The following is a 12,353-nucleotide window of genomic DNA, read 5'->3' as shown; positions in this document are numbered from 1 at the left end:
AAGCGTATGGTTACAAGACCTGAGTTACCACTTAAAAGAAAGCTGCCTAACCATGAATGCATACATTAGACTTTATATATATGAGTAAAAACTGTCATTGGGTCAAGTCACTGAGATTATGGGATTTCTTTTTGTGGCTACAGCACAGCCTAGCCTACTTTGACTAATACACTCTTATTTCCAAGCAAGAAGTCCAGCAGTAACACCTCTGCCCCTCTCACTGATTAACCACACTGCTAGCTGCTGTTTCTGTCCTCACACTATGAGAGAAACAGCTGCTAATCCTAGTGGATATATTCCTCTCATATTCAATATGTTTTAGAACAGGATTATAATAATGATGTTGCTTTGGCAACAAGAAAGGAGATAAAGTATGGGGGACAGTTTACTGGCAAATCGTCAGCACCTACCGAATTCTGGTAGAATTTTCCTGAAGCCAGTTCTGGTTCTACAGGTTTCACTAATGAATGAGCAAGTCTTTGTCTTGTTTTGTCCTGTGACTTCATATTTGTTTGCATTTGAGATCTTGATATTTGCTTTTTGGTTTTATTATTACCCATTTTGCCTGATTTCAGCCTCAAAAAGCATGGGAGTTATCAGGAAGGTTTCTGCCAGATACAGAGAGCGTTTGGAGCTCCCTACCCTTCCAGGTTGGTAGAGATGATGTCTGAAACAGGATCTTGGGGGAAAAACCTTTCCCATGGTTGTCTCACTTTGACTACGTGCTAGCCTTGGTCTTTGGTGAGGATTTTAATTTTGGCTTTTTGAATGAGCATGAACTTATTTTTTCTTTCTGGTCAGAGGCAAATTGGTAGGCTGTGGAAGCATTTAGTTTTTGATGTCTATGTTTCAAATGTCACTTACTGTCTAATGAATGCTTTAGTGACTCAAAGAGTAAAGAATCTGCTCCCAATGCAGGAGACTCAGGTTTGATTCCTGGATTGGGAATATCCCCTGAAGAAGGAAATGACACCCCACTCCAGTATTCTTGCCTGGATCCATAATTAGCAACTTAATTTTTTAGGACTCTATTTACTTTCTTATTTGTTATATATATGTATGTATGTATGTATGGATAGCATAGCTTCTGGTTTATTATGTCCATTAAATAAAAACCCTTTTTGATATTGTTAGCGAGAATATTATCTATTGTTTCCTCTCTAGTTTTTTTTTCTTTCCTTTTTTTTTTTTTTTAATAGATAATGAGGTGTTACCTCACTGTGGTTTGTTTATTTACTTGGCTAAGTTGGGTCTTAGTTGAGGCACGTGGGATGTTTGTTGCATCATGTGGATCTTTTGTTGCAGCTCGTGGGCTCTCTAGTTGTGGTGTATATGCTCAGTTTTTCCTTGGCATGTGGGATCTTGGTTCCCAAACCAGGGATCAAACCAGAGTTCCCTGCATTGCAAGGCAGAATCTTAACCACTGGACCACAGGGAAGTCCCTCTTGTTTTTTCTTATGTTGATGTTTTCTAAGTTGTAGCATTGATCATAGATCTTTGTACTTTGCATTTTGAGGGCAGCTGAAGTTTAGAAACTTCCAGATTATGAGAGTATTTCGAGTAGATTTGTGTCCATAATGGCAGCTCAGTGTCGAAATCTAAAGGATAAATGCTGTTTGGATTACCCAAAATAGTCTTTTCCATTTTTAACTTCAGCAGCAGGCTGTGGTGGGTACAAGTTACTCAGATCCACCAGTAGCAGAAAAATTACTTATAATTTTCATTGCCTTGGCTTTGCTTCCTTCTATGTTTTCTCTGAATATCACACGTGTAAGAAAAGGACTGGAAAGGGTACAGTACAAAGGATGACCATTGAAACTGAGGGAGATTCGTTGTCTGAAATCTGTTTTCCACCTCTGTGGTCACTGTTGGGAGGTCATTCCTCAGGGGTGTCTCCTGTATCTGCATGTCTTGAAAGGAAGGCATCACTATCGTTTCCTCGGACTTTCTTTTCAAGGATGTTGGTATAACAGTCTTGAAAGATGGTGTCGTTCTCCCAAGTTAAGGGCATGCCTGTTCACTGCTTACTCTAAACAATTCAGGTTTCCTAAACTCAGAGTTCCTCTCCTGCAGCAAAACCACAGAGCTTTCTGGTATCCATCTGGGGCCATCCTTGAGATCAGGCAGGAGAACGGATACAAATGTGCTGGTGCTGGGTTTCCCTGGTGGTTCAGACAGTAAAAAACCTGCCTGTAATGCAAGAGAACTGGGTTTGATGCCTGGGTTGGGAAGATCCCCTGGAAAGGGAATGGCGGCCCTCTCCAGTTTTCTTGACTGGAGCATCCCAGGGGAGCCTGGCGGGCTCCAGTCCGCAGGGTCACAAAGAGTCAGACAACACTGGGTGACTAAGCCCGTCATGCTTCTTTCAGTGCTCTTTGTAATAAAGGCCTTTGTCTCTGACACGAGTTCTATGCCTCCTGCCAGCATCTGTGAAAACCGCGGCAGGCTAACTTGTTAGCCGGCAAGTAGGGTAAAATCCCAGACTCTTCTTAGTTCTTGGCAGTCACCACTGTAGTCCCAGTCTTCTAGGGGCCTTAAGACCACTTTAAAATAAGACAGAGTAAGACAAATATAACTGGATCTAATCCCTGAGTCATGCTGTTCATTCTGAGTGTGTCTTCAATTCACTTATTTCTTATTCTTCTACTACTCCTTTGTCCTCCTAGTTGTGCATTATAATTTGACATGCGCAAAATCATCCTTAAAGGATGAAGAAGGAGAAAAAGCTTAAGGAGTGAAATCAGAATCCTTTTTTACACAAGTGAGAAGGGGTAGAGGGATAGCATCAGATGTGAATCCCCACTGTCCCTTTCAAGCAAGAGTCTAATCTTAACATCTCACAAATACTTTCAATAGATGATTATTGTTTTTCTTTGCTCTGGTCTATAATATTATAATAGAATTATGTATAAGTAGTTTATTTTGATTGCCTGCACTTAAACTTATGCAAGTATTGGCACTAATGAATAAATGACTTTTTAAAATTTAAGTTTGTGAATGTAGAGGAGCATGTTATAGACTTAATGGCTGTGTTTTTTCCCACCCCATTCATATGTTGAACCCATAATCCCCAATGAGATGGCATTTGGAGATGGGCCTTTGGGAGGTTAAGTAGGGATGAGGTCCTGAGAATGGACCCCTGGTCCAATGAGATTAGTATCCGTATAGAGACACTGGAGAGCTTGGTCTCTGTAGTCGGTCTTTTTCTCTCCCCCTTGGGAGCACACTATGATAAGACAGCCATATACAAAGTAGAAAGAGGGCTCTTGCCAGCCATATGGACCAGCACCTTGATCTTGGACTTCCTAGCCTTCAGAAACATGAGAAGTAAATTTAACCCAGTTGTTTAAGCCACCAAGCCTGTAGTATTTTGTTATGGCAGCTCTGAGAACTGAGTATAGATCAGGAAGCAGGCATTGAAGAGACATTACCCAGTCAGACAAGTTTCTGAGGGTCTATGGAGTTGATCTCCCTGGGAAAACTTCTTCTGCTTTTCACAGCCATTCTTTATACTATGTTCAAGTGTGTGAGGCTCAGATGATGTTAATCTGCATAAGATAGATCTGAACAAGTTTGGCCTACTACTGTGCCCACCTCAAGAACCTTCACTAAGCCATTTCAATTCCCATGCCTCAGATAGTGGCTCTATCAAGTCACTTTCCCTGCTCATTGATTTGTAGTGGTTTCTGTTTTCAGGATTCATCAGCAATCACTTATTATTCTGATTTCTTACTATGCCTTCCCAGCATGTCACTTGATATCTCTGTCGTTATGAGCCAGTGATTAATTTGAAATTCTCTTATTATACTGCTCTGGTAACCTGTCCTTTCTTTTATTATCATAGACGGTTGCAGCTTGAAAGAATTTCAAATCATCCCATGCAAATCCATTATTTTCTAGATAAGGAAAGTAAGTTGTTTTAGCTTGAGCTGCTATAGCAAAACACCACACATAGGCCGGGTGGCTTAAATAACAGCATTTATTTCTTTACTTCTGGAGGCCAGGAAGTCCAAGATCATGGTTGAATTCTGGTGAGAACCCTGTTCCTGGGTGGTAGAAGGCTGCCTTCTTGCTATATCCTCACATAGCAGAGAGAGGACGTTCTGGTATCTCTTCTAAGAAGGGCACTAATCCCATCATGAAGACTTCCCTGAAGGCTCAAGTGGTAAAGAATCCCCCAAGAGATGTGGGTTCGACCCCTGGGTCGGGAATATCCCCTGGAGAAGGAAATGACAACCCACTCCAGTATTCTTGCCTGGCAAAACCCATGGACAGAGGACCCTGGGGGCTATAGTCCCTAAGGTCACAAAGAGTCATACACGACAGAACACACAAGCATGCAGGCTCATCATGGGGGCGTCACACTCATGGCCTCATCGAAACCTAATTACCTATCAAATATTTCCACCTCCTATAACTGTCACATTGGGGATTAGAGATTCAACATGTGACACACAGGGAGACACAGACATTCAATTTAAAATAGAAGGCTTAGGGAAGTTGAAGATTTTGAACCACACAGCATTTTTCCTTTTGTAGCATCTACTCAGAAAATGACTCCCCCATGAACTCTAATTAAGCTCGTTATAGCCCATCTGATGGCGGCATTCATGCAGAAATTCTCTTTTGAGCTATGCTAAAACACAGTGGGTATGCTGATATGTAGGAGACGTGGTATCTGAAGACAGAGATCTCAGCTTTGATATTCATTATACTTGTTTTAATGATAATGGCCATCCACCTCCTGAAAAGAGGGGAGCTATGCATATTAATGAAGAAGGAATTCAAGAGGTTGAGATTCTGATTTTGTATCATCACAGGATAATATTCATTAGCTAGGTGTTCCAAAAATAACAACTAACATAATGGGTTTATAGAGAGAAATGTTGCTTGACTCCAAAGAAATTTGTACACACTCAAACTAGAAAGATTTAGTAAGAATGAGCTGTTTTTTTTTTTTTTTTTTTTTAACCCTGATAACAGGAAAATTACTTTCTCATAATAAATATTTTGGTTTGAGATAGCATTTTATTCCTTTTTAGGAAACAGTAGCTTTTAATTGCTGGTAGTTTATCCAGATCAATTATAATGCCTTCTCCTGGGTCAAGGCCTTAAAAAAAAGAGAAAAATCTTTCCTTCTGGAGTATAATGAAGCATCTACAATGTTTCTGTTTCATTTTGCAGGCTGCCCACCTAAGAATCTAGTTCATCTTGCTCTGGCAAACGTTTCCTGAATCACTTCATTGTTAGAATGGCTCCAGCCACCCCGCCCCACCCCCCCACCCCCACCCCAACCCCATTAACAGGAAAGGGAGATATCTCTCAACAGAGTATATTAAACTTATCAAGACGTGCTCTTTGCTAATTGACAGTCTTCTATCTAGTTTTGTTTTGGAATGGAAAAATAATGCTGCTTATAATAGGATTTTAGGACTTGGAAGGAATTTAGAAATCTTAATAGTTCAACTTTGATTTCAAGCTGAGGTTACTGGGACCAAGAGGAGAATTTTGCTAATTAGTAAAGAATCAGAACTAGAACCAAGGGTCCTTGGCTCACATCTCAGTGTGGTTTCTGACCCAAGATACTGGCCTCCTTTCTCATTGGCTAGGTCTTTGTCAGCTATATTTCATCCTCATCTGTGAGAAGTGACAAGCAAGAGAGCAACTCTCCGTGGCAAACTTCATGCAAGGATTCTTTTCTGAGCCTTCTATGCAATGCAAGATTGTATGAGACTTGTCACCAGAAAACAGGAATCTTGGCCTATTGAAAAATTTCCACATTTGTTGAGCATTTATTTCTTTGTGCCAAACACAGGTCCCAGGGTCAAAATGGCATTCACTCAACAGCCCGTGACTATCATGGGCACTAAGCATTCTTGCTTAGTTCTTCTTAGGGAAAAAAAAAAAAGCTGAAGAAAATTTTGATAGTGACTTTTGTCAGTGGGGAAATGATAGAGACTTTATATGCCTTCAAATGCAGAGATCTGGTGCATGAAAGGAGAGAGACACAAGGGAGTCTTAAGGTACTTTCTGGGTTCATCTTGCTCTCTGAGTTAGCCCAAGTGAAAGTTCTCTGAGGTTTCTTATCTCTTCTTCCATTACTTCTTTACCTTACCCCTGTATTTTTGCTTCATGTCATCTACTTCCTTGGTAAGAACTGCAGGACTTCGAGGTGGTTAATGATGAGTGAGAACCAGATGGGCTTTATCTTGTCATATTTTCAGACAGTATCTGGAAATGCAGACTTGTCGGGATGATCAGCTGGTTCTGTTGCCCACATGACCAGATTCACCTTAGTGGCGGTCTGTAAGGAATAGCATTCACCCTGACTTCTACCTGTCTCTGTGACTTTGGACCTCTACTTAGGGCTTTTCCAAAGTGAGAGCAGCTCAATCTCTGCCATTTTCATAGGATTTCAGGAACATCTGTTTCCACCAGGTATTTGCTTGCTTTTAAATACAGACCACAGGACTGCCTTTCTTTGAGACCTTGTCATATTGCAGTTTTAGACATAAGCAGAACAGAGTATCTCAAAATTTTCTCCCAAGTGTCCTTAGCCACAGAGAAGAGTGAAGAAAGAACCCTGGGTACTTGGGCCTAAGCTCAGGGTATCTCAGAAGGAAATACTTCTGAAGTTTTATATTTGCAAAAATGAACAGAGATTTTACATTAAACTCTCAAACATTTATTCCCATATTAAAAAAATAACATTTCAGAGAATTCCCTGGTAGTCCAGTGGTTAGGACGTGGCACTTTCACTGCTGTGGCCTGGGTTCAATCCCTGGTCAGGTAACTAACAAAGCAAAAAACCAAAAAATTTTTTTTCAGATTAATTGCATTGAGTGTTAGTGACTTTCTAGACATTTCATCTGTGACTTTGTGAACCCAGCACACTGCTGACTGCCCTTGGGTTTCTCGTCCCCAACTGAAGAAGCACAGACCCAGGGCTGGTACTGGAGTTCTTGCCAGGACATTGGGAACCTGGGGTCATTCCTGATAACACAGGTGGGTGTGGTTTGAGGGGCTGCATCAGTGACTCATCAGACCAAACCATGTCACACCTACCCACTCTCCATTTTCGATACTCCTAAGCTGTCACAGCCATTTGTCCAGGAGGAGGGGCATTGCTTACGTAACAGTAAGAAGTGATGCCTAATTTTAATATAAATGTCACCATCCATGGAAGAATGTAAGTGGGCCCACAAAGCAGATCAGTGTGAGCTTGCCAACTGTGAGAAGAGCTTCATGAGGCAGTCTTTGAGAGCCACAGATTTGTTAGGAGCCTAGCGTGACCGGATGTTTGCCCTGCTTTAACGAAGGTAATATAATCCAGGTCAGGTAACTAACAAATATAATATAATCCAGGACAAGCAAATAGAATTCAGGACACGTAGGGCGTTTATGAGTTAGTTGGGTGGCAGGTGAAATGATGTTCAAGACTTGTTACATAATTTGAAGGTGAAAAGTGAAAATGTCGAGTCACTTGTGCAAAAATGATGAAGAATGTCAAGATGGCAACAGCAGAGCTTTAAACTAAGCCCAGGGCTCCTCCGAGTCACACATCACAGCATCAGTCACACACATTACACAGCTCACATGTCAGGTAGCTGGCCCTGATGAAGTTTCTTCAGTGGGAAAGTTCTGAATGTGGCTAGAAAGTAAAGGAAGAGATCATAAATATGAAAGTTACAAGAGAAAGAAGGGAGTGAGACTGTCACAGGAGCAGTTTTCTTATAGGTGGAGTACAAAAAGGTGGTGGTCCTGGCTCCGAGGGGAATGATGCAGGCTGAGAATGGAAACAGAGATCCAGCATCAGGGTTATAACCAGGTCTCTCCCAGGGGTCAGCGGTCAGCACCGATGGGTAACATCCTTGTGGGCAGAGTAGCACCTCCACAAAGCACAGAATTGGCTGGTTAATTAATTATAAGATTCCTTTTCACACCTTTCCTTGAAACTCAGTGGCAGTTGTGTTTGCTTTGAGGTCAGAGAACCGTGAGAGAGCTTTGACTATTTGTTCTGTCCACCTTGGGGGAAAAACTCGGTCTATAGTATGGAGAGATTGAGGGAATTGTCATGGATGGTGATTTCCATGTCTTAAAAGATAGAAACTTAAGCATCAGTGAACTCTAAAGGCCGTGAGCATAATTCAGGCCCTAGGACAGAGAATAAGTAAATGCAGTGCTCATTTAATCAGGCAATACCATTAAAGGAATGAGAGGCCAAACTGCCACATAAATATAAGCAGGCAGGAAAGTATATTTGTGGGGACAGTGAGGAGCAATGGTGACTAAGGCAAACCAGAGAGTGTGGGGCCCATTGAAAGATGCTCAGAATCAAATACTTCTAAAACCCAGTGGGGACTGAGCAGAATCCTCCCAGAGGTTAGGTTTAATTGCTTAGCCATCAGTTTACAAGCTCTGATGAGTGAGTCATTGAGAAAAAGAGGACCCTATAGTAGTTCAGAAAAGCACTGAATCAGCATCTCTTAAGCAGGAGGTAGGCACAGGGCTTCTATTGGGTGTGTATAGAGCTGGTTTTCAGCGTTGACTTTGTTCAGTGTCCCGAAGAAGGCTGTAGGCTACCTTCATGGCCTGCTGGGGTTTAATTACTAGTCAGGAAGTTCTTTTATTGCTTTAGACAGACTCACTTCATTTTCATCTTGTTTCCTCTTTATGTAGAGCTACCTTCTCCTAAGGTTGACAGATCTTTCTACATAGAAAGACAAATTTTTCTACTTCTGTTACAAGAGTATGTGTTGTTTTCCCCATTTGAAAATATTGGAAATCCTAACTTTTAAAACATAGTGTGCGGGGCCAGAGAGTTTCATTCCATCAGAATAAATGACGGTTCTGTCTGTCAACAGAGATGTTAGTGATTGATTAATCTTGAGTAAAAATGATTCTTCCTTTGATTTCTCTTTTTGCCAAAGATCCCTAAATCTTTGCATCATTCATACTCTGCTTTTCACACTCTGGTTCCTCATCTTGCTCTCTGGACTCCTTTTGCCTCTCAAGAGGAATTGCCTGAATATGTTTTACCAGCTCTCAGTGTTAGGTGACAAGCATTACAGAGTTTTTACATGGCTGGCTGGGAAGGAGATACCAGAGGCCATGAGTTTCCAGTTGTGTCAAGGAGAACCCTTATACATTCCTATGTACTCCAGGCATTAGTAAAAGGAGAAATCAATTGCTCTCAAACTTTCCTAAGAATCAGTTCAGTTCAGTTCTGTTTCTCAGTCGTATCTGATTCATTGTGACCCCATGGACTGCAGCACGCCAGGCTTCCCTGTCCATCAGCAACTCCCGGAGCTTGCTCAAACTCATGTCCATCGCGTCAGTGATGCCATCCAACCATCTCATCCTCTGTTGTCCCCTTCTCCTCCTGCCTTCAATCTTTCCCAGCATCAGGGTCTTTTCCAATGAGTCAGTTTTTTCCATCAGGTGGCCAAAGTATTGGAGCTTCAGCATCAGTCCTTCCAATGAATATTCAGGACTGATTTCCTTCAGGATGGACTGGTTGGATCTCCTTGCAGTCCAGGGGACTCTCAAGAATGTTTTCCAACACCACAGTTCAAAAGCATCAATTCTTTGGCACTGAACTTTGTTTATAGTCCAACTCTCACATCCATACATGACTACTGGAAAAACCATAGCTTTGACTAGATTGGACCTTTGTTGGCAAAGTAGTGTCTCTGCTTTTTAATATGCTGTCTAGGTTGGTCATAACTTTTCTTCCAAGAAGCAAGCATCTTTTAATTTCATGGCTGCGGTCACCATCTGCACTGATTTTGGAGCCCCAAAAAATAAACTCTGTCACTGTTTCCACTGTTTCACCATCTATTTGCCGTGAAGTGATGGGACCAGATGCCATGATCTTAGTTTTCTGATTGTTGAGTTTTAAGCCAGTTTTTTCACTCTCCTCTTCCACTTTCATCAAGAGGCTCTTGAGTTTCTCTTCACTTTTTGCCATAAAGGTGGTGTTATCTGCATATCTGAGGTTATTGATATTTCTCCTGACAATCGTGATTCCTGCAAATAAAAAGGTTTAAATGGTAAATTTTACTGACAAAAGCTCTTGGTAAGTATGTTTGAGCTCTTGATGTCAGGACAGAGACTTGACCATTGTTAATTTTTACTGGTTTAAATTGTGAAGATGAAAGGGAACACGCTCTTGCTTTCCTCTCTTCTTTGTCTCCATTAGGGAGATACAGAGTTTCAACCTCATAGTCAAATCTGGGCCTCCAATACTTTTTTTAAACTAAAGCATTGGAAAACCCTCCATACAAGGACATTCAGACCATTTATAGCTGGATCTTAAATAAAACAGGAAGAGAAGTGTTGTTACCTCTCTTTTAAAATTGAGATACTTCATGATGTAAATACATACTGTAAATGCATGATGTAAGTGCATGATGTAAATGCATACTATACTCATCACTCTTTGTTTTGCTAGTTTAAAATTTTTCATTTGCTTTATTTCTGTCAGTAGACCCCATGTCCCGGGAAAGGGACACCTATAACCTTAAACCCTCATGTTACTCAGTATGACAGAAGATGATGGTAAGAAAGGAATGTTTCACAAGAGAAATGCCTCAGATTGAAGGAGTCCCAGTGGCCGCCAGCAGCCAGTAGTCCACACACCAACACATCCCTACCTGACTGTTATAGGAAATAGATCACAATAGACCAGGGCAACTCCCTTGGGGTTGGCAGAGCCTGTGTTCTCAGGGCTGGGCTTATCTCAGTGATAAAACTGTGGGTATTTGTCCCCACTCCCCTCTGTTTTCTGCCTGGCAATCAAATTGTGTTAACTGGCAGAGTTGCAGTTGACTCTGTAGTGCCTTTTGGGCATTAGGAAGAGTTACCTCTCAGAGCAGATCCAGTGTCCAGATTCAGCCTGCTCATTACCCTTTGTGTGGAGCGTGAGCTGCCCATAGTCTTTTTCAAGGATGCTCAGAATCACAGCATACTTGGGACATCTAGCCTTTCTCTTCCTTACTTAAGATTCCTCTGTTGTGTGGCTTTCTCTTCCAGGACCTTTATTTTCCTAAGTGACCTGATTACACAATGAATAAATTCACACTAAGATGTTAACAGCAGTGGTTGGTCCAGGTGTGTAGTTATATTGCCAAGGCTGTTTTTCATTGTCCAGAATACTGTTTCCTGGCTTGACATCTGCTAAAATTCCTATTCATTTTGCAAGACTTAACTCTAATATTAATTACTCTGAAAAAAAAAAAAATTCCTGAGACTCTCAGCTGAGTTAGGTATTTCCTTTTCTGAATGCTTATAGTACTTACTGTGCTCATCTGTTTTCATATTTCTTATATTGCTTAATAAGTATTTTTCCTGTCTCTCCTAATGGGAGAATTCCATTGAGATCCGAGGCAGTGTTACTCATTTTTATATCCCTGGCTCATGGTTTATTATTTAGATGTGAATAGGTGCTCAGCAAATAAATATGAATCATGGTGTTGAATGAACTGGTCAGTCAGACTTAGTGCCCACCACGGTGCTTTTGGCTTCCGTGGGGGCCTTCTGGAGACTTCTTGTTAAAGCAGTCTGCTTGATCAAAGCGCAGACAGCCCCAAGGACAGAACCCTCTTGGCTGTTTGCCTGGATCACAGTTGGTGTTTTGCATTCCATTTGTAGTTGGATCAGGAATTAGTAACAACTCTATAAAGAGGGATTTTATCCCTTTTCCTTGCTTTTTAGATTCCTTGAGCCTCAGAAGCAATGGGAACCTCCAAATATATGTCAGGAAATTTTTTGGTTTTCTGGATTTGAGGCACATTTACCACTTATATTTGCTTAGAGTCTTTTTGAGCAGTAAGACGTCTGTAAGGTAACATACATTGTTACTGGGAAGCCAAATCGATGAAGTGATGAACAGTTCACTTTTCAGAAATCACCTGTCTTTGGGACCGAAAAAGTCTTCGGAAGTAGATTTTTGAGCCAGATCTTGAATGATAAGTATGGTTTCTGTTTGTTCATTCGACTGAAAAATACTTATCTGATGTGCTCCCTTCTGTCCTAGGGTGTGAACATACAAAAATGACTCAGTCAGGAGTATACCTGTAATTTTGAAGTGCTTCAGTCCCTATAAGTTATATAGTTCTTTGCCCAACCTTATGAAATATTGCCAAATTAGCAAAAGATAGTTGACTAAACGGGCTCAGTAGTGTATCAGTCAGGTTTCAGTACAAACAAAAGGAAAGAGGTTCCACATGTTCAAAGTTTTTTTTTTTTTTAATTTAAAAATAGCATTGAAACATGTATATGACCATATGTGAAACAGATCACCAGTCCAGGTTTGATGCATGAGACAAGTGCTCAGGGCTGGTGCACTGGGA

The 12,353-nt window shown here is 41.2% G+C and overlaps 1 protein-coding gene and 1 non-coding gene across 2 annotated transcripts in view; both read left to right on the top strand.

Annotated features, from left to right (window-relative positions):
* GNA14 (G protein subunit alpha 14) overlaps window positions 1–12,353 on the top strand; it is a 183,497-nt gene that overhangs the window by 22,749 nt on the left and 148,395 nt on the right. The window lies entirely within an intron of this gene.
* TRNAE-UUC (transfer RNA glutamic acid (anticodon UUC)) lies at window positions 6,722–6,793 on the top strand. The gene has a single exon. It is a non-coding gene; the product is annotated as a tRNA-Glu (tRNA).

This window comes from Dama dama, chromosome 29 (assembly GCF_033118175.1).
Source record: "Dama dama isolate Ldn47 chromosome 29, ASM3311817v1, whole genome shotgun sequence".
In the NCBI taxonomy this organism is placed as follows: Eukaryota; Metazoa; Chordata; class Mammalia; order Artiodactyla; family Cervidae; genus Dama; species Dama dama.
This window is presented reverse-complemented; position numbering and strand designations above follow the sequence as displayed.